Source organism: Mastomys coucha, unplaced genomic scaffold (genome assembly GCF_008632895.1).
Source record: "Mastomys coucha isolate ucsf_1 unplaced genomic scaffold, UCSF_Mcou_1 pScaffold23, whole genome shotgun sequence".
NCBI classification, from domain to species: Eukaryota; Metazoa; Chordata; class Mammalia; order Rodentia; family Muridae; genus Mastomys; species Mastomys coucha.
Genome location: NW_022196906.1, coordinates 17,986,199 through 18,006,933, shown reverse-complemented (window position 1 = coordinate 18,006,933; position 20,735 = coordinate 17,986,199).

The following is a 20,735-nucleotide window of genomic DNA, read 5'->3' as shown; positions in this document are numbered from 1 at the left end:
ATCTAATAAAAATTGATATTATGTTATCCAGAAAAAATTATCAAACTACCAAGCAAATGGAAAGAGCTGGCACACCAATTCTAAAGTAGACTTTAAAGCAAATAATTTAAAAGAGGTGAGGAGGACCATGACATGTTACTAAAGGGCAAAATTCATCAAGAATATATATCAAATTGTAAAAATACATGCAGCAAACCGTCTCAATTTTTTAAAATAGGTAAAAGGATTAAATATTAGAGAGATCTGATGTAATCATAGTGTGAGACTTCAAAATCCTAATCTCAGCATCAGATAAGTATTACAAATAAAAACACAACAAGCAATCTTCAGACTATAAATATGTCACAGATCAACCAGAGTCAAGAACAACCTACAGACTAACCCATCCAACAGCAATAAAATACACATTAAACTCAGAAGTAGACAGCATGTCTTCTAATATTGATCACATAGAGGCCAATAAGGATGTCTTAATAACAGAATAATTATAACAATTTCTTATATGTTATCAGGTAATAGTTGAAATAAACTGTAAACCAATACCAATAGAAACCCCAGAAGATACACAAGGAGATTTAATAATAGTGAAGAGAGAGACAACACAAAATCTGAAAAAAAAGTTTAATTTCTTGAAATCAAGTAAAAATTATATGAAATCATCAGAATATCTGGGTTATAACAAAGACAGTTTAAAAGGGAGTTTTATATTTTTGCATGCTTACATGAAATAAATTAGAGCATCAGATAAATAACCTAATCTTTGCCTCAAGATCTTAGAAAAATTAGATGAAAATATCAAAATTCAGCAAACGTCATGGGATAATACATGCTAGGGAAGAAATTAATGAAATATAATAAAATATATAAATAGACTTATACAAGGAAAATTAGATGAAAATCTCAATAGATCAAAAGGTCATTAGACAAATTCAACATAATTTCAAAGTGTAAGTCTTGAAAACACTAGGGACAGAACTAAATATGTCAACATAAAAGTTATGTACATTGAAGATATATTTAGGCAACATTTTACTAAATGGGAAAATAGTGATAGCAATTCCTCTAAAGAAAGAGCAAAAATGCTCATTCTCTCCACTTCTATTCATTATTGTGCTTAATATCTTTACTAGAATAACATAATGCTAAAAATCAAAGGGATACAACTAGTAAAGGGGAGTCCAGCTTTCATTATTTTCAGACATCACAATACTATACTTGAAAACTCCTAAGAATTTCATTAAAAGATTATAGATCTGATGAACTCTTGTAGCAAAGTAGCAGAACACAAAATCAGCACACAAAAATCATAGCTTGTCTATCACAATGTCTACCTTGCTGAGAAACATTTGAAGGGACATCATCTCACTCATGGCCATGTAAAAAAAAATACAGGAATTAGCCTAACTATAGAGTGAAACACCATGAGAACTCTAAAACACCAAAGGAAGAAATGTCAGGAGACAGTGGAAATGCAAAAGTCACTCATGATTCTAGATCGGTAGAATTAATACTTTGAAAAATGATTATGTTACTAGAAATGGTCTGCAGATTCAGTTCAATATCCATCAAGTTCTAATGCCACTCTTCACAGAAAATAGCAATCTTAAAATTCATATGGAAACAGAAATATAATATATGTTTATATATAATATATATTTATATATATTTATATATTTATGAAAATATAAATAGCCCAAATCATCTTAAGTAAAAAGAACACTCCTAGAGGTCTAATATCTGATCTTAAATTATACCATATGGCCATAATAACAAAGACAGCATGAGCTGACACAAAACCATACACATAGATCAGTGAAAAGAATGGACTACCCAGAAACAATCCCACAAGGTTACAACCTTCTAATTTTTGACAAAAGTATCAAAACTGTACATTGGAATAAATCTTGTACAGATGATGCTAAGGAAACTGGATATCTACCCATAGAAGAATGAAATTAGATCCATGTCTCTGAATCTGACAAAAAAGAAATAACTGCAAAAATTGAATTAAGACCTTATTTAGTACCTCAAACAATAAAAGAGTTATAGAAAAATAAAACATTTGGACATGCCTGCATAATCAAGGGCTGTTTGAAAAGGCTGCGAAGAGTAAGGAAACAAACCTATAAATGATAAATGGTATTGCATGAAATTTAACCGCTTTTGCACAGCAAAGAAAAAAGTTAATCAAGTAAAAACCCTAACTATGAAATACAAAAAGATGTGTTAACTGTTTTTCTGATAGGTGCTTAATATCCAGAATTGATTGAAAAGCAAAAAAAAAAAAAAAAAAAAAAAAAAAAAAAAAAAAAAAAAAAATGAAGCACCAAAAGTCAAATATGCTAATCAATATATTGGCTAATTTCCTTAATAGTCAGGTATGAAAGGAAGAAATAGAAATGGGTGATAAATGTTCAGAAAAATGTTCAAGATTCTTATATATCAAATGAATTCAACATAAAATTACTTTCAGACATCCCCCAAATCCCACTAAGAACAATAATCATCAAGAAAACAAATTAAGCAATGCTAGTGAAGACATGGAGAAATAGAAACTATTATACACTGCTGAGAGGAATGTGAATTGGTATGGGCACTAGGGATATCAAAGGGAAGGTATCTTAAAAGATGAACAAACTAATACTAGAACTATCTTAGCTGTAGCTATGCCAATCTTAGACATTTGCGTGAAGGACTCTAAGTGGTACTTACACATTAATGGTTTTTGTTATACTGACAACAGTAATCAGGATATTAAACTAGCCACAGTGACCAACAACAAATGAATAATAAAATGTGGTACATAGACACAATAGTATTTTGTACAGACATAAAGAAAAATGAAAATTGTATGTAAATGATCAAAACTGGAAATCAGCATGTTAAGTAAGGTAAACTAAACTCAAAAAGAAAAATATTGCATAATTTTATTCATACATACATTCTAGGTGTGTGTGTGTGTTGAAATTATAAAGGGAGTCATGAGAGGTGGAATAGATCTTACAAGAGAAGAAGTATGGAGGAAAATATATAATGAAATACATATGACTTGAAAATAGAAAAAAAAAAGACCATTGGAAACAGGAAGGGGATCCAGCAAAATGAGAGCAGAAACAGGAAGAAAATGAAGATGGAGCTTATCCAAAAGATGTACCACCACATTGATCAGCTATCTACATAGCTTTATTCACAATAGACAAAAATTGAAAATAATCTATATGTCCTTCAACTGAAAAATGGATAAAGAAATTCTGGTACATTTTCAGAATGGAATACTACTCAGCTATTAAAAACAATGACATCATGAATTTTTTGGCAAATGTATGTAACTAGAAAACTTCACCCTGAGTGAAGTAACACAGACTCTGAAAGACAAACATGATATGTATTTACTTATAAGTGTATATTAGCCATAAAGTACAGGATAACTGTGCTACAATCTACAGACCCAAAGAAGCTAAATAACGCAAAAGCCCAAGGGAGGGTTCATGAATCTCATTCAGAGGGGATGAGATAAAATATACATCAGAGGTGGAGGGAGGGAGACAACTGGATAGGAGAGAAGATGGAGAGAAAAGGTGTGGGGTCAGGTGTGGGGAAGGGGGATGAGAGAGCTGGAAGAGAAAAGGGAAACCAGTGGGTGGCGGGCTCCCTGCAGCCCCTAGAATCCCCAAGTCAGCTCACCCCCAGAATGGTGTCCTGTGGCTCCCCATAGCCTGCCCAGCCAAGGGCTGGCATGGGCTAAGCAAAGTCAAAACATCCCATGTTCTGCCTTCCTGAGCAGCCCGAGACCTGTGGCAGAGCAGACACAGGACCCCTAAACCCTGGCAGAAAGTAGATGAGTAAAAACCATACCCCAGTTCTCAGGGTGGGCCTGAGGTTAAATACCTTTTGCAGGGAGGAGTGTCGGGGAAGAGGAGCTTAATTGGTTAAGCCTCCAGGCCTTTAAGTACCTCATTAAAATGGAGATCTGTCTTGAGGCTATGTGACCTCACTTCATGTCCTCTAACTGTGGAGGGGTTTGGGGCTTTGCCCTTACATGACTGATGGCCACGAGTCTATGGAGGGCTGCAGTCTTCTGTCAGGAGCCTAGTGTCTAGGAACCAGGCAAAACCCCTCCCATCCCTCAGAGTCATCTCGGTTTCCAACCTTAGCTCAACCAGGAACCAGGCTGCCTTTCAAGGTCCTACACTCATTCATGATGCATACTGGGATTTTTAGCTGGCTTGATCTTGTGTAGGTATTAGCATGCAGTCATAGCTAGTGGGAGGTCATGTGCACATGACACTTTTGTGTCTAAACATTGTTTCTCTGGAGTTATCCACAACTTCTGGATCTTAACAATCTTTCTGCCCCTTGAGCAAGATCTTTACATTTTTGGTTAGTTTTGTTGGATACAGTAGTCCTGGCTGGTATATAGTGTTTACTTTAAGTTTAAAACATTTTGTCATAGAGAGAAGCTCCTTTAGACAAAAGGTAAACAACTGAAAATAACTTCAGGAAGTCCCTGAAACAGACTAGATTCACTAGTTTGCTCACTAAAGTAAGCAAACTCTGAGGGTCACTCTCAGGTGAGCAAACCTGCAGAGAAGACTCTGAGATCAGATCAGCAGCTCTAAAGAAACAGAACCAAAGTCAGGCAGTGGTGGCATGCCTTTAATCCCAGCACTTGGGAGGCAGAGGCTAGTGGATTTCTGAGTCTGAGCCAGCCTGGTCTATAGAGTGAGTTCCTGGACAGACAGGCTATACTGAGAAAACTGTCTTGAAACAAACAAACAAACAAACAAATCAACAACAATAACAAAAATAACAACCCAAGCTGCTTAGAAGAAGTTAGACCAACTGAGTCACTTGGAAAGGGCACTCCAACCTTTGGAACTCCTGAAGACTGTGCGGTATACTCCAGGTTCCCAGCTTTTGTGGGAGAGGTCACTGATTCTAGGGTGTACTTAGGTGACACAAAAGTTTTCCAGTCATTTCTCCTCCTGTAAGTAACTCACCCATATTCCTGTAAGTAACTTCAATAAAACTATTAAATCTCCTGGTTTGGCTTTCGTTGTATCCATATTTTTGTCTGTTGTTGACTTCCTACCTGGGGTGAGTTGATATGTGTATTGTGTCTTCCCTGGAAGAATCTTGTTATACAACACACCTGTAGTCTTTCAGAACTCATAGAGAATAGATTTAATATATGTTCCTGTACATATGAATTTTGTTCTATGAAAACGATATGTTGAAACCAGAGATAAGCCTGACATAATGTCTCTGATCTCTAATCTCGTCACTGAGGAAACTGAGGTGGGAACATTGCATGAGCTTCAGATCAGAACGGACCTCAGACGAAAATCTATGTCATAACAACAACCAAAACATATAGAAGCCACACTTGCGAACAAAAACTCTAGCCATTAAAACTCTCTTATTTTATGTAATTCTTGAGTTGTTACTGTTTATATGGGCATCCTTTTCAGATCATTTTAACTTCTGTATTTTGTCTTTTATGTAATTTTTTTCAAAATTGCTTTAAAAGTTTTTTGGTTTTGTTTTTGTTTTTTATCAGATAGTGCCCTCAAAGATCCGTGGACAGACTGTCCCCAGTAGTTGCTTCCTTGCCAAGCAAACACAATACGGTGTGTTGTGAACATTACACTGGTGCTGCCCCTGTAGTTCCAAAAGTCTTAACTCTGCTGGCACAAATCCAAAGAAAGAGTTAAAACGTCAGAGCAGAACTGGAAAGGTTCAAGAGATACCTAGGGTTCCACCTCATCCCACAGGCTAATGGTGAAGAACAACTGAGGACCAAGCACAGTCATTTTGCCTAACGCTTATTTGCTCCAAATTAACCACATTTCTATTGCTTCTAGTACTAACTCTATATGAAGGGCACCAAAGAAATCTTGTCTCTGGTATAGGAATAAACATATGTACCACCTTTATTCTGCAAAGGACTACGATACAACTCCTAGAAGAGCCCTTGTTGAAGGTGGTGTGTGGTGGTCACCAGTAGAATAGTGCAGGGTTGTAAAAGAGGTTATTTCCAGAAGTCCGAAGAACAGACTAATTTCCAAGTATCCCATTAGAAAGCAAAGAGTAGAGCCACTGAAACCTACATGTGCTTCACTCCCATAAAATGCATTTGTCTCTCTTACTCTGCTTCTTCCTGAGATGTTATCCCACCAACTTCTTATGAAAATCCAATTTGTCCTGGCTCATTCATCTCCTAGAAACATTCTCACATGGGTGACACTACCAAGAAACATGAGTGCCTGGACAAAAGTAATGCTGTCTTCCTCGCTGCTGCAGAGAAGTCAGTGCTTGCAATATCACAAACCTCATGCTGCTTTTTGAGCAACTACTACTGATGTGAACTATAGATCTGAGGCAATCACTGAACAATTCGCAAATTGTAAACTCTTTAACCAAGAGTTAACTCTAAACATCAAGTCATTAGGACTTTTAGCCACTACAGTGACTAATACAGTATAGTCTACATTCTTCCTCTCATTGCCTTAAAGCCACTCTTTCTGGATTCCACTAAACCCTTGCCTATTGTGCTGATCCACAGGATTAACTTGCATCTGTCAGGATGTAGATCCCATGACTATAAGATGTTCTGATCTTTGTAGGTATTATTCCTCTTTCTGTCAGTTTGTCAGTGATGCAATCTGCCTCTGAATTTCTATCTCTGCTTTTGTCTCTCTGTCTCTTTGTCTGTCTCTGTCTCTGTCACTATCCCTCTTCAGTGACCCTGTTTCTAAGGGCTGTTTCTATTTTTGCTTCCAGCATTTAAGCTATAAAAAATCACCACAAACAGGATTCTGGAATCTTCCATCTCTGTGTCATACTGTCTATAATTATTGCTAGCTATTTCAAGAGCAAGGTGTTTAAATTGCATGACTATGAAATTTCTGAAGGCAAGAAATTGATCAGGAGTGTAATATAGTAAATTACCTTTGAATTGTGTTGCTGACCCCCTCAGACAAGGGCTCTCAATTCCCTGTCCTCCTTACTAATGTGCTTTACCTTTCCTGGTCCTAGTAGGAGCTCATTCAACTTGGTTCTCCCCTGCCTAAGTCAGAAGCATGTAGGACTAGGAAGCTAGTCTGTTTACTACATCAGTGCACACAATGTGACTCTTCAGTGCTCTGAATAGGAGAAATGGGAAACAGTGTTAATATAAAACTATGGAGGGTCATGATATGGGTATGAAGACTTATTCAGTACACGGTCAAAAAACATTCTGTAAAAGGCCAGATAATTTGTCTTAAGTTTGCTGGATCAGATTTAACTACAACCCTCTGTTAGCCGAAAAATTGGCAAACATAGCTAATATGTAAAGGAAGCAACACAGTTTCTAAATTTTCCCCACATGGTTCAAAACCTAAAGTAGAAGACTCATACCACAAAGGAAATGACTGCACCTTTTTTCCCCTTCTGAATGATGATTCATCAGTGTTTCTGGTGCTAGAAATGCAGTGGCAGCTCACAGAAGCCAGGAGAGCAGAAGCCAACTTTTTATTTTATTTTATTTTATTTTATATTTGATCTTGGGGGACCAATTCTTTATTTCAAAATGTCACTTGTCAATATTCAGTATCAAAAGAGTTGTACTACAGGTTTCTCTTTCTCTGGTCGGAGGATAGTATAAACAAGACAGGAATCTGCAGGGTGCCCACCTAACAGGCCAAGAAGAAACCACCTGAACATGGCAATTAGGTGGGGACACTTGAAAGATCAGCACACCACTAACCCACAGACTGCAAAGAATTCTCACAGCCAGTGGGGTGGCCAAGGTAACCCAATCCCCCAAAAACAAAATTTCAAAATATAAAATTTTAAAAGTTATTTTTTACATAGACTATTCAAGATTTCCCCAGCACTGACTGATACAAAGCACAATGAGATGGCACTTTAGAAACAGCAGCTTCAGGAAAGGGCAATGAAATGGCTTTCATGTGGCTAAATCAGTGGCACAAACATTAATTTTCCTTCTCTGTCTCCCTTGGGCGCAGAACGCTAAGAGGTCCCCACAACACTAAGGGGCAGCAAGATCCACTTTTGAGCAGTTGGGAAAGGGGTAGAGCTGAGACAAGTTTGAGCTCAGGACTGGTGTTGAACGGTAGCACGCTTGCCTAACGTGCTTGAGGCCCTGTGAGGTAAGGGTGTCTCAGACATCTCATCATCTTCTTATTTGGTCACATCTGATGGAAAAATTAAAAAATAAAAATCAGTGTGAAGTTGTTCAAAGATAGCACAGCTGGAAACCTTCCCAGTCTGGAAATGTTTTTGGTCCTAGCCTCCTAGAATCCTCTGGTTGTTTGCCTAAGATTTGTTTCACTGAGGTCTCCCACAGTGGAGCCTGCCTGGGTTCTGCTGGCTCTCAGGAAGGCAGGCCCATTCCTGTGTTTCTCCTCCATGGCAAGACAATATCCAATAGGCTAAAATGTGCTGCTCCAAGCTGCAGAAGTTCTTACTGATCTTTTTAACTGAAGGCTGCTTTCCCTCCTGCCACCCTCTCTACCCTTGTCCTTTTCACAAAACAGTGTCAGCTTCTTCCCAGAGTTCCATTTCGAGGGGCTGAACACCTTTGAGAACAATATTCATGGGAATGTGAGCACAATGCAGTGTCCTCAATGGAGTTGTGATATGCACGTTGTGATTACTTTTAGTGTTAGCAGAGGCCAACTTTAAATCAGCGATTCCACTTATCTTTGATAAATTATGACTTCCATATGTTCCTTAAAAGAGAGAGACCGAGATCATTACACAATGCCACAGGGTGTTACAGTCTAAGCAGTAGTAAGAAAGGCTTTCTGCACAGCTATATTTACACAGAGTGGTGCATTATACTGCAAGCACTGAGTTCATCTGTTTGGTCTTTTTAATTATAGTAAGTTTAGAACCTTCTATTTCTATACAACTCTTTTTCTCAGAATTTGATGAGACTGCCAGAGGGATTTGGACAAGGTAAAGCCATTTCTGTGCTCATGGTTATAATTATATAATTATTCTTGATATTAATTAAAACAATCTCAAACTTCATCAAGTCCTCAGAAATCAACGGCCTTTAAGAGGCATTAGTAATGTTTGCGATGGCTCCCAAATAGGGGCAGGCCATAATGGTAACCCAAGCAATAGAAAGGTACCTTTGAGGCCACAGCTCAATAATTCAAGTATCCCATTCTCATTTATGGTAATGAGTATACTGGATGTAAAGACAAAAGCACACAATAATTGTTTATTTGATTACCTTAATATGTAAGCTGTATATAGGAGAAAAGACAAAAGCCATTTATAATAAACAAAAATAAAAGGTATATGTGGTTTATTCATAAAAGACATATGAATCTTCATTATAAAATGAACTAACATATAGCAATAGATGGAGTGGAGTGTCCCAATAGATCATGTAGATGACTAATGTACCTGACACATATTTTCTGCTGTGTAAATATTTTTATTGAGTACCAGAGAAATGCAGCTGACTAATGAATAAATAAAAATGATCAGAAGCTTTACCACAAAATCAAAGCCACCCATTTAAGAAATACAGAGCATCAAAATGATGCTTATAATTTGTTGACACAGTCAGAGGCAATGATAATGTTTAATTATTTTAAAAACAAAAATATGCAACCCCCCATTAACAAGTAACTGGACTATGCATTGGCAATTCTAAAATGATGAAAATCATTGTTTCATTCCACAATTTTACCTTTTATGGACAAGGATCTCATTTAAAGAGAAAAAAAAAACACTAACATTTAAAAGAAATTTTTATTTTTATTTATTTAAGTGCTTATGCATGTGTGTGTGTGTGTGTGTGTGTGTGTGTGTGTGTGTGTGTGTGTGTGTGTTCACCCAGGGCAGAAAGTATGTTAGATCCCTTAGAGCTAGAGTTGTAGACAATTGTGAATCTCCTAATGTGGAAGCCAAGAAATGAACCCAGGTCCTCTGGAAGACTGAGAAGACTCGGAATAGCTGAGCTTCCCAAAATGTTGTCTTTAAAGTGTTTTGATCAGTACATTTTCTTACAGCATTATTTATAAGTATAAAAAATTAAAACACCTTGTTTTGCCCAATAAGCTACTGATTAAATAATCTGTGTTAATCTATATAATTTAATACTATGTTCTATCAGTTCTCTCAAACTTGCAGTCCATGGACCATTGTTATGCCAAGGTAGCTAAGGATGTATCAATGTATTTGTGGATCATAATATCATGGTGTGGTGTCAAAAAATTAGATGCCCATTGTTATACTAAAATATCATCAAGACTTAATGTGTTTGATAGTTTGTTCAATGACAAGTTTGTTTACAAAGCATTATGTAGTATGTGCCATATGCATTCATTTATTATCTATAATTACAATTGACATTATAATTTGACATATTTTAGGGTTACAATGTAATGATCCTATATATATTTGTATATATAATGTATATACATACATAATATATCATATATACACACACACGTGTGTGTGTCTGTTTATGTGAATGGACAATGGACAATATAGGTCATCTTAGCATATCTGTTACCTGTACATTCAGCATTTTGTGATGAGAACGTCAAAAATATCTCTGTTTGACTATTTTGGAATGTATAGTAAACTCATTAACTGTGATAGTTTCAATATACTTGGTCTAAGGAGCGGCACTATTAGGAGGTGGGGCCTTGTTGGAGGAAGTGTGCCACTGTGGAGGTGAGATTTCTTTTTTTGATACTGTAATAGTTTTATTCCTAATTAATTATTTGTTTGTTACATTTCATATGTTGTCCCCCTTCTAGTCCCATCTCCCAGAGTTCTTCACCCCATCTCCCCTCCCCTTTGGCTCTGAGAGGGTGCCCGCTCCCCAGCCCAGGGCATCCTCCTTCCCTGGGGCATCAAATCTCAACAAGATCAGGCACATCTTCTCCCACTGATCACTCTGCTTCACATATGGGGGTCATGGACCACCTAATATATTTTCTTTGGTTGATGACTTAGTCTCTGGGAACTCCCTCAGGTCCAGGTCAATTGACACTGTTGGTCTTTCTATGCAGTTGCCATCCCCTTTAGTTCCTTCAGTTCTCCATCTAACTCTTCAGTAGGGGTCCTGGACTTCAGTCCAATGATTCACTATAATTATCTGCATCTATCTCAGTTAGTTGCTGGTAGAGCCTATCAGAGGACAGCCATGCTAGACTTCTATTTACAAGCACAACATAGCATTAGTAATAGTGTCAGGGTTTGGTACCCGCCTATGGGATGGGTCTCAATTTGGGCTGGTCACTAGAAGGCCTTTTCTTCAGTCTCTGTTCTATTTGTCCCTGCATATCTTTTAGACAGGAACAATTCTGTGTCAAAAATTTGAAGAAATTCAATGATCCCATCCCTCCACTGGGGGCCCATTCTACCTACTGGAGGTAGTCTCTTCAGGTTCCATCCCCCCACAAAATGTTGAACATTTTGACTAAGGTCATGATATTGAGTCTTGGGAGCTTCTCACATCCAAGGTCTCTGGGGCTTCCTAGAGGTTCTCTTCATTCCCATCCCAGGCAGCTGCATACTTTCATTCGTTCTCCTGGATTCTGGCCTTCTCTCCTGTCTCCCCACATAACTGATCCTACCCCTTTCCTCTCCCACTCCCTTTCCCATCCAGGTACCCTCCGTCATCTGTCTCCTGTGAATATTTTGCTCTCCCTTCTTAGTGGGATTGAAGCACCCTCACTTGGGTCTTCCTTTTGTTAAACTTCTTATGGTCTGTGGTCTGTATCCTGGGCATTCTGTATTTTTTCGCTAATATCCACTTATCAGCGAGTACATTTCATGCATGTCCTTTTGGGTCTTGGTTACTTCATTCACTATGATAGTTTCTAGTTCCATCCACAGCTGAACAGTATTTAACAGTGTAAATGAACCACATTTTCTGTATCCATTCTTCAGTTGAGGGACAACTTGGTTGTTTCTAGTTTCTGGCTATTAAGAATAGGGCTAATATGAATATAGAGAACCACATGTCCTTGTGGTATGGTGGAACATCTTTTAGTTCAGGGCTGTTAAAGATGGGTCTTCAGGTAGAACTATTTCCAGTTTTCTGAGGAACCACCATATTGATTTCCAGAGTAGTTATACCAGGTTTGAATCCCAGTGTATTTCTGGGTTTTGCCTCCATTCCATTGATTGAACACTCTATCTCTATAGCAGTTCTTTTGTCCAATTGTTTAGATTTTTGTTTGTCTGTCTGTTTGATAAATCACTATTGCTCTGTAGTATAGCTTCAGGTAAGGGATCTTAATTTCCCCAGAAATTATTTTATTATTAAAAATTATTTTTGCTATCCTAGGTTTTAAGATCCTACAAAGAAAGAGAACTTCAGACTAATTTTGTTGATGAAGATCAATGCACAGTACTCAATAAAATTTTCATAAACAGAATCCAAGAATACATCAAAAACATCCCAGGGATGCAGGGAGGGTTCAATATATGAAAATCTATTAATGTAAACTACTATATAAACACACACAAAGGAAAAAAACCCATGGCATCTCATTAAATGCTGAAAAAAAAGCCTTTGACAAAAATAAAACACCCCTTCATGTTTAAAGACTTGGAGAGATCAGGAATTCATAACACATAACTAAACATAATAACAGCAATGTACAGCAAGCCAACAGCCAGCATCAAATTAAATGGAGAGAAACTCGAAGCAATCCCACAAAAGTCAGGGATAAGATAGGGCTGCCTACTCTCTCCCTATCTATTCAATATAGTACTTGACATTCTAGCTAAAGCAATTAAACAACAAAAAGTCAAAGAGATACAAATTGGAAAGGAAGAAGTCAAGATATCACTATTTGCAGATGATATGATTGTATACATAAGATACTGTGGGTTAAAAATGGGTCCTCGCATCCCGCCCAGGACTCCTGCCTCTGGGTCAGGTGGCACGCGGGAAGTTTGACTGCATACCTCATCCCACCATGGGGCAGGCATTATGCTGTGAGAATCTGTAGAACCCCACTTTGGGTGTGGAAAAAGTGCAGTCTGGGGTCCCTGTGAAACTGCCAGAACTGGCTTGGGGGTTCCCGGGCCATATGGAGGCCAAGGATGACAGGTTCTCTGGCTCTCAGACATCCCAGTGACAGATATATGCTGTGGAAGAGCTAAGAACAGAGGAGCTTTCGGGTAGGCTATGGCTGGGGGCCAAAGGGAAAAGGGCAGGAGGAGAGCATGTGTTGGGTCCCACAGGGACAAGAGTCTTTCCTTGGGTTGCTTGGGTTAGCTGGTGACCAGGGCTGCAAGCACCAGGAGGCCTCCTGAGGGAGATTAGGCACCTTGGGGGAAGACCTGCTACATTGCTTCAGCACAGTGGTCCCAATGAGAAGAGGCAGTCCATGGTTTTAAGGCATTAATTGTAGAAAGGCAGAGAGAGGGAAAGAATAAGGAAGTAGAGGTCGACCATGGCCACATGGAGAAAGTAGGCAAGGGAAGGCTAAGAGAGGGGGAACTAGAAGGCAAGAGAGAGAGGGAAACGAGTAAGAGAATGAGGATGGGGCAAGCAGCACCATTTATAGTGGGCTGGGTTTACCTGGCAGTTGCCAGGTAACTGTGAGAGTGGAGTGCAGACAGCCTAAGTACCTAAAGGCCACAGAATTATGGAGCTGGGGCCTCCTGTCAGGAGCCTAGTGTCTGGGAGCATGTGGTAAACTTCCTTCCATCCCTTGCAGATTAATCTGCTGGGTCTCTGGGGTTTAAACCTAGCTTGACCAGAAAACAGACTGCCTATCATGGTCCCACAAGAGACCCCCCACCAAATTCTACCAGAGTACTCCTACAACTGATAAATAAACTTAGCAAAGTGGCTGGGTATAAGATTAACTCAAACTAATCAATAGCTTTCCTTTATACAAATGATTAATAGACTGAGAAGCAATTAGGGAAGCAATACCCTTCTCAATAGCCAGAAATAATATGCAATGTCTTGGGATAACTCCAACCAAGCAAGTAAAGGATCTATATGACAAGAATGTCAAGTCTTTGAAGAAAGAAATCAAAGAAGACCTCAGAAGTTGGAAAGATCTCCTATGTTCATGGATCGATAGGATTAAAATAGTAAAAATGGCCATTTTACCAAAAGCAGTCTACAGATTCAGTGAAATCCCCATCGAAATTCCAACACAACTATTCACAGACATGGAAAGAGTAACAACTCTCAACCTCATATGAGGGTGAGTTTTGAGAGAGCTTCCTCCTCATTGCCTGAGGATGCCAGTCCCTCTCCTGCTTGCAGTGAGCTCAAGATATAGAACTCTCAGCTTTTCCAGCACAGCCTCTGTCTGGGTGCTGCCATGCTTCCTGCCTTGATGGTAATGGTAATGGACTGAACTTCTGAACCTATAAGTCATCATCAATTAAGTATTGTCCTTATAAGAGTTGCCTTGGTCATGGTGTCTCTTCTCAGCAATGACATTAACCATATCTTTTATTCTCAAGTGCATTGGCCGCAGTAGTAGGACAGGCACTTTTTTCTTACATATTAGTAACTTGTACACACTGGCCACCCTGTCTCCTTAATATCTTGTGACCACTATTATACTCTTATTTCTACGCATTCAGTCCTTGGAATTGCCCATGACTGAGAATATGCAGTGTGTCTCTATGTGTCTGCTGTGGCTAAGGAGTATTTTCTTTGCATTTGTATCACATAAGGATAGTCTGCAATCAGGCGGTAAAGGGCTTGCAATGAAATATGTGCTAAGGCTCTTTGAAAGCAAATTTTTATCACACTGGGAATAGAATATTGACACAGCATGTGACTAAGGAGATGCTGATTTGTATCCACTGCAATTTCTCTGACCCCTTTAGGGACCGCAAAACACACTGTGCTGAGCTGAGCAGAAAGAGACAACATCCAAAGGTGGGGTGCCCAAGCAGCTTCCCAGTGGGGTACATTAAGTGTAAGAATAAGTAGGAAGACAAATGCCTTGACTCCTCAGTAACACAAGAGGCTTATGAAAAATAACAATAAATAATAATCATAATAATAAATAATGCTTATGAAGCTTTCACTATAGGTGGTGAATTTAGGGGGAAACCAAAGGCAGTGACACCAACAGAAACCATAAGCAAAACCATGTATAAATGGGTAACCTCACACTACTGATAGAGAGGAATAAAAATCAAATATTAAAAAATGTATCTAAAATTTCCCTAATGCCCCAAAAGTATAATCTTTAAGTAAAACCCAGTATTTTCACGATATTCCTGGGGAAATGTAACTCATATGATTGCTTTTGCATATTATATTATACTATATTATATTATATTAATAAAGTTTTTATCAGGGTTGTACTATAACATGTAGATAATTCTTGACACAGTTAAGTAATTAACAATAAGTTAGGAATAAATGTGCCATTCAAACTCAGGTTGATGAAGCAGGACAAATGGAATTTATACATGAGAGATTAAAGGTCCCAATTTATCTTGCTAATTAATATTTACATTACTTTATTAAATGTTAGTTTTTGTGGTTAAAGTTACCTCTAAACTGTAACTTCATTATCTCCTACATGTTTTGACAAGAAACACACTGGAATGGAGAGGAAGCTTTTAAAAATGTAGATAATGAGATATGATCATGCCAAAGAGCTGGCAAGAATTAAAAAGAGGCCTAGATGCATCTTCCTCTCAGTGGCAGACTCTGTTGTAACTTATTAAATGTGGATAACATGTGAGTCCAGTTTACCATTGTGCAATTGAAATGATGCAGCACAGGCCTGAGCTTAGATTTGTTATATTGTGCCCTGACCTGTGGGGCATTCAGCAGGGACCTAGGGCAGGAGAGAGAGACTGAGGCAGGACAAGAGATAGGAAGAATGAGATCAAGACAGATATCTGATCAAGCTCTGAAAACTTTACTTCAGGGATGGCAATATAAGCATAAACAAGAGGAGGCTTCAAGGAGGGGGAAAGAGCCCTGGGGGCTTTCCGAAGGCTAGGTGGCAATCTCCAGTCTCTGGAACCAGCAGTTAGTGTCCTCCACACCCACAAATACTCTTACTGTTAGACTACACATGTTCTCTCAGGACTATATGCGTAAGCTAGTACATTTCCACAAGGCCAAGGTTAAAGTCATGGCTCCCAGCAATACTGAAATTTTAATCTCTACCAGGGGTCTCTACCTCACCTTTGAACTTTCATTTCCCAGATAAATGACACAAGGTGTTTATATTTATAATAACCTTTATGCAAGAGAGCTAGGCAGATATTTACCTGCTAAGCTATTAATGTCTACTTCTCTTTCAATAATCCCAAGATATAGTTTGCTATGTTCCATCTGGGCAGCTTTTCATTTCAGTTGGCCAGCCCTCATGGCCATGTTTTCATAACTCACCTTCTCCATGTCATCTTCTCCTCTCTTCATTTTCTTCTCCTCCTTCATGGCCTCCTGCCTCAGACCCTAAGCCTGAGAACCAAAACCCTACCTATCTCTCTTCAGCACAGGTATAGGCTGTTGGGATTTTTATTCACCAATCAGGGATAACTTAGGGGGCAAGTTTACAAAGCATCCCTTGGTCTACATGAGGATCTCCTTGTCCCTGAGGCAACCAGGGCCAGTATTTAGTATTACACTACATAGCAACAGACCAAACATCAATATGAGCTTAGCTTGATAAGTGCAAAGGGTTCTCCTCCTATTTGGAGAGTCTGGGGCAACCATTTAAGAACTCCATCTATGCTACAGAAGATGCAGAAGGTCTGAAAGGACACACATAAGGAGAGAAATTTCCAAGCTGTCACTAAAATACTGATTATGTGAGTGGTCTTGTACCATCTAGGAATTTTATATCTCTGCCAATTAAACAACTAAAAGGAAATAAATCACACTCACAACAAACAGGTTCTATTGAAAACAAAAGTACATGCATATACCCACATGCATAGAGATACCCCACACAGGTAAAGGGGATTCAGAAACCAAAATCCAAACTTCTTAGGAAAAGTTTGTTATTTTTTTATATTTTCATTGTATGAGGTAAGTTTCTGTCCCCCTTTGGGGCCTGATCAACATAAATGCAGAAGAGAGGACTGACAGCCTACCACATAATGAAAACTGAGACATGTCTAGGACCCATCATGTATAAAGCCTACCATGTCAGCAACTGGGGCCATGCAGATGAGAAGAAATCATTTCATCCTGCCAAGGCATTGTTCTGGGTAAAGCAAGATTGTCATCTCATTTCATAACTACAGGTCTGTATGCTTATCTACCTTCAGGCTCATTATCTTTCCAAACCAGAGGAGCTTGAGATGGCTTATTTTGGTTGTTTGACTGGATAGGGAATCAACCCAAAGCCAAGTTGCTAGGCCCTCTTATTAGGCATTTTCCTGATCAGAATTTGAAGTTGGGAGGCTCAGTTGAAGTATAGGTGGCACCTTCTCATGGCAGCTTGTCTCAGTTAGGGTTCCATGGATGTGAAGAGGCACTGTGGTCATTGCAATTCTTAACATTTAATTGGGGTTGGCTTACAGTTTCAAAGGTTAAGTCCATTATAATCATTGTGGGAAGCATGGCAGCATCCAGACCAACATGGTGTGGGAGAAAGGGCTTAGATTTCTATATCATGATCCTCAGACAGCAGGAGAAGACTGTGTTTCATATTGTCCAGACATGAGAATATATGACACTTCAAAGCCTACTTTCACAGTGACACACTTCCTCCAAGAAGGCCACATCTCCTAATAGTCCCACTCCCTATCAACAAAGCATTTAAACACATCTCTGTGGGCCTTACCTTGTCAAACCACCACACAACCCATACAAAAAAAAAAGATGAAAAAAGAAATTTTCTTTTGCCTGCTCTGCTTTATTCTTGCTAGCAAGTTCATTTACTCTTTGGTTATCAATGCTACATTCCTGCACTGATATGAGAACTACCTACTTTAGGCTTTCAAAACATATTGAATTCTAGCAGTTCTCTAAGAATTCTCCAGGCAATCATCAGTACATTGGGACTACTGAGACACTGAGTCTTGTATAAAGAGCAAGTATATATGTTTTAAAATATATTTATATAATCATCCTTTCATTTCTTTTATGCTCCCCTAGAGAACCCTGACTAATACAGCTATGTGAAACAGAAAACCTTCTCAGTTAGAGATTTGCCTATATTGCTAATATATAAAACTGTGGGCTATAGTAAGACAGGGCTGTTGGCTTAGCTATAATTTATCATTTTGTAAATATATATATATATATATATATATATATATATATATATATATATTAATTGCTTAGGTTATTGCTGAGACAGAATATATGAGAAAGCAATTTAAGGAAGGGAAGATTTACTTTAGGTTATAGTTCAAGGGTAAATGTATCCCAGTGAAGAAACTGTAGAGACAGTTGCTGTAGGCAGCTAATGAAGTTGCATCCACAGTCAGGATGTAGAGAGAGAGGTGAATGTTGCTGCCCAGTTCCATCTCTCCTCTTTAATTAATCAGAGACCTGGTAAATGTGGGTATCCCCACTCCAGTTAAACTTAATCTATAAATTCTCCCAAAGACACTGTCAACCCCATATCATCACCATATCTCTGCCCACAACCTCCGCAGAAGTCCCGTTTTATCCAGAGCCACAGGTATGAACCAGCCCAGAGACCAATGTTACTTCCTCAGAGCCCACCTAGCTTTTCCCCAACAGCTTCCCAACACTAGAGTCACTGAAAAACTCTAGCAGAAGCCCCTACTCTTCTAGAGGCCATGTCAATTCCCAGAACCACAGAAGTCACATATGCTACAAAAACTTCAACTGTGGCACCCTATTGGACTAGAGGACTTGCTGATCACTAGAACCACAGGTCACTCAGGCCAGAGAAGAAATGTAAACCATGAGAAAAAAACACCCATCCAACTAAGAAAATTTCAAAAATTAGCACCAAAATCTAATTACTCTGAACCCTGTTGCCTAGAGGCCAGTATGAACACAATCAACAGTAGTCAGGACAATATTTCACAGCTATACAGGAAGCCTTGAAGTCAGGAAGCCTTACATAGCTGAAGCACAAGAAAACAACCTTAAAGCCAACTTTGTGAAGATGAGGTAGTGTAAAAAGTAATGAATAAACCTCTTAAAGAAATCCAGGAAAACACAAACAAGCAATAGCAGGAAATTAATAAATTGTTAAAGAATGCCAGGAATGCAAAAAAGTCAAACAGGTGAAAGAAATGAATAAAACTACTCAAAATCTGAAATTGGAAATAGAAGTAATAAAGAAAGGACAAAGTGAGAGAATTCTGGAGTTGGAAGATCTAAGTAAGTGAACAGAAACTACAGATGCAAGTATAGTCAACAAAATGCAAGAGATGTAAGACAGAATCTCAGGCATAGAAGATACAATAGAAAAATCAATACATCATTCTAAGAAACTGTTAAATCTAGAAAGTTCTTGGCACAAAACTTCCAGGAAATTTGGGATACCATGAAACGACTAAACTTAAGAATAATAGTAATATAAGAAGGAAAATATTCTCAGCTCCAAGGCCCAGAAAATATCTTCAACAAAATCATAGAAGAAAATTTCCCCAATCTAAAGAGATGCCTATTCAAGAAGTTTGAATTCCAGCACTTGGGAGGCAGAGGCAGGTGGATTTCTGAGTTCGAGGCCAGCCTGGTCTATAGAGTGAGTTCCAGGAAAACCAGGGCTACACAGAGAAACCCTGTCTCAAAAAAAAAAAAAAATTAGAGAGATCTCATACTAGCGAGGTAACAGGACCCCTGAAATCTCCAGAAGCAGACACACCTAAGAAGAATAACCATTGGATAATAATCAAATACAGTCCTAAATTAATGAAATAGAATCAAGTAGAAGAATACAAAGAACCAACAAAACAAAGAGTTATCTTTTTCAGAAAATCAACAAGCTAGACAAACCATTATCCAGGCCAACTTAAAGACAATAGTGAATATTTAAATTAACAAAATCATAAATGAAAAGGAGTACATAACAACAGACAGAAAGAAAAATCCAGAGAAACATAAGAATAGACTTTAAAAGTATGTACTCCAGGCCAGGCAGTAGTGGCACACAACTTTAATCCCAGCACTTGGAAGGCAGAGGCAGGCAGATTTCTGAGTTCAAGACCAGCCTGATCTATAGAGTGAGTTCCAGGAAAACCAGGGCTACACAGAGAAACTCTGTCTCAAAAAACAAAACAAAAACCAAACAAACAGACGAAAACAAAAACAAAAGCAAAAAACAAAAAACAAATCCAATGTACTCCACAAAATTAGAAAATGTAAAAGAATGGAACAATTTTCTTGATGGATACCACTTAACCAAAGTTAATTCATGATCAGATAAACAATTAAAATAGACCTATATTAATCCTGCCAATCCATGAGCATGGGAGATCTTTCCATCTTCTGAGATCTTCTTCAATTTCCTTCTTAAGAGACTTGAAGTTCTTGTCTAACACATCTTTTACTTGCTTAGTTAGGGTTACACCGAGGTATTTTATATTATTTGTAACTATTGTGAAGGGTGTTGTTTCCCTAATTTCTTTCTCTGCCTGTTTATCCTTTGTGTATAGGAAGGCCTCTGATTTGCTTGAGTTAATGTTATATCCAGCTACTTTGCTGAAGTTGTTTTTCAGGTTTAAGAGCTCTCTGATGAGATTTTTGGGGTCAGTTAAGTATACTATTATATCATCAGCAAATAGTGATAATTTGACTTCTTCCTTTC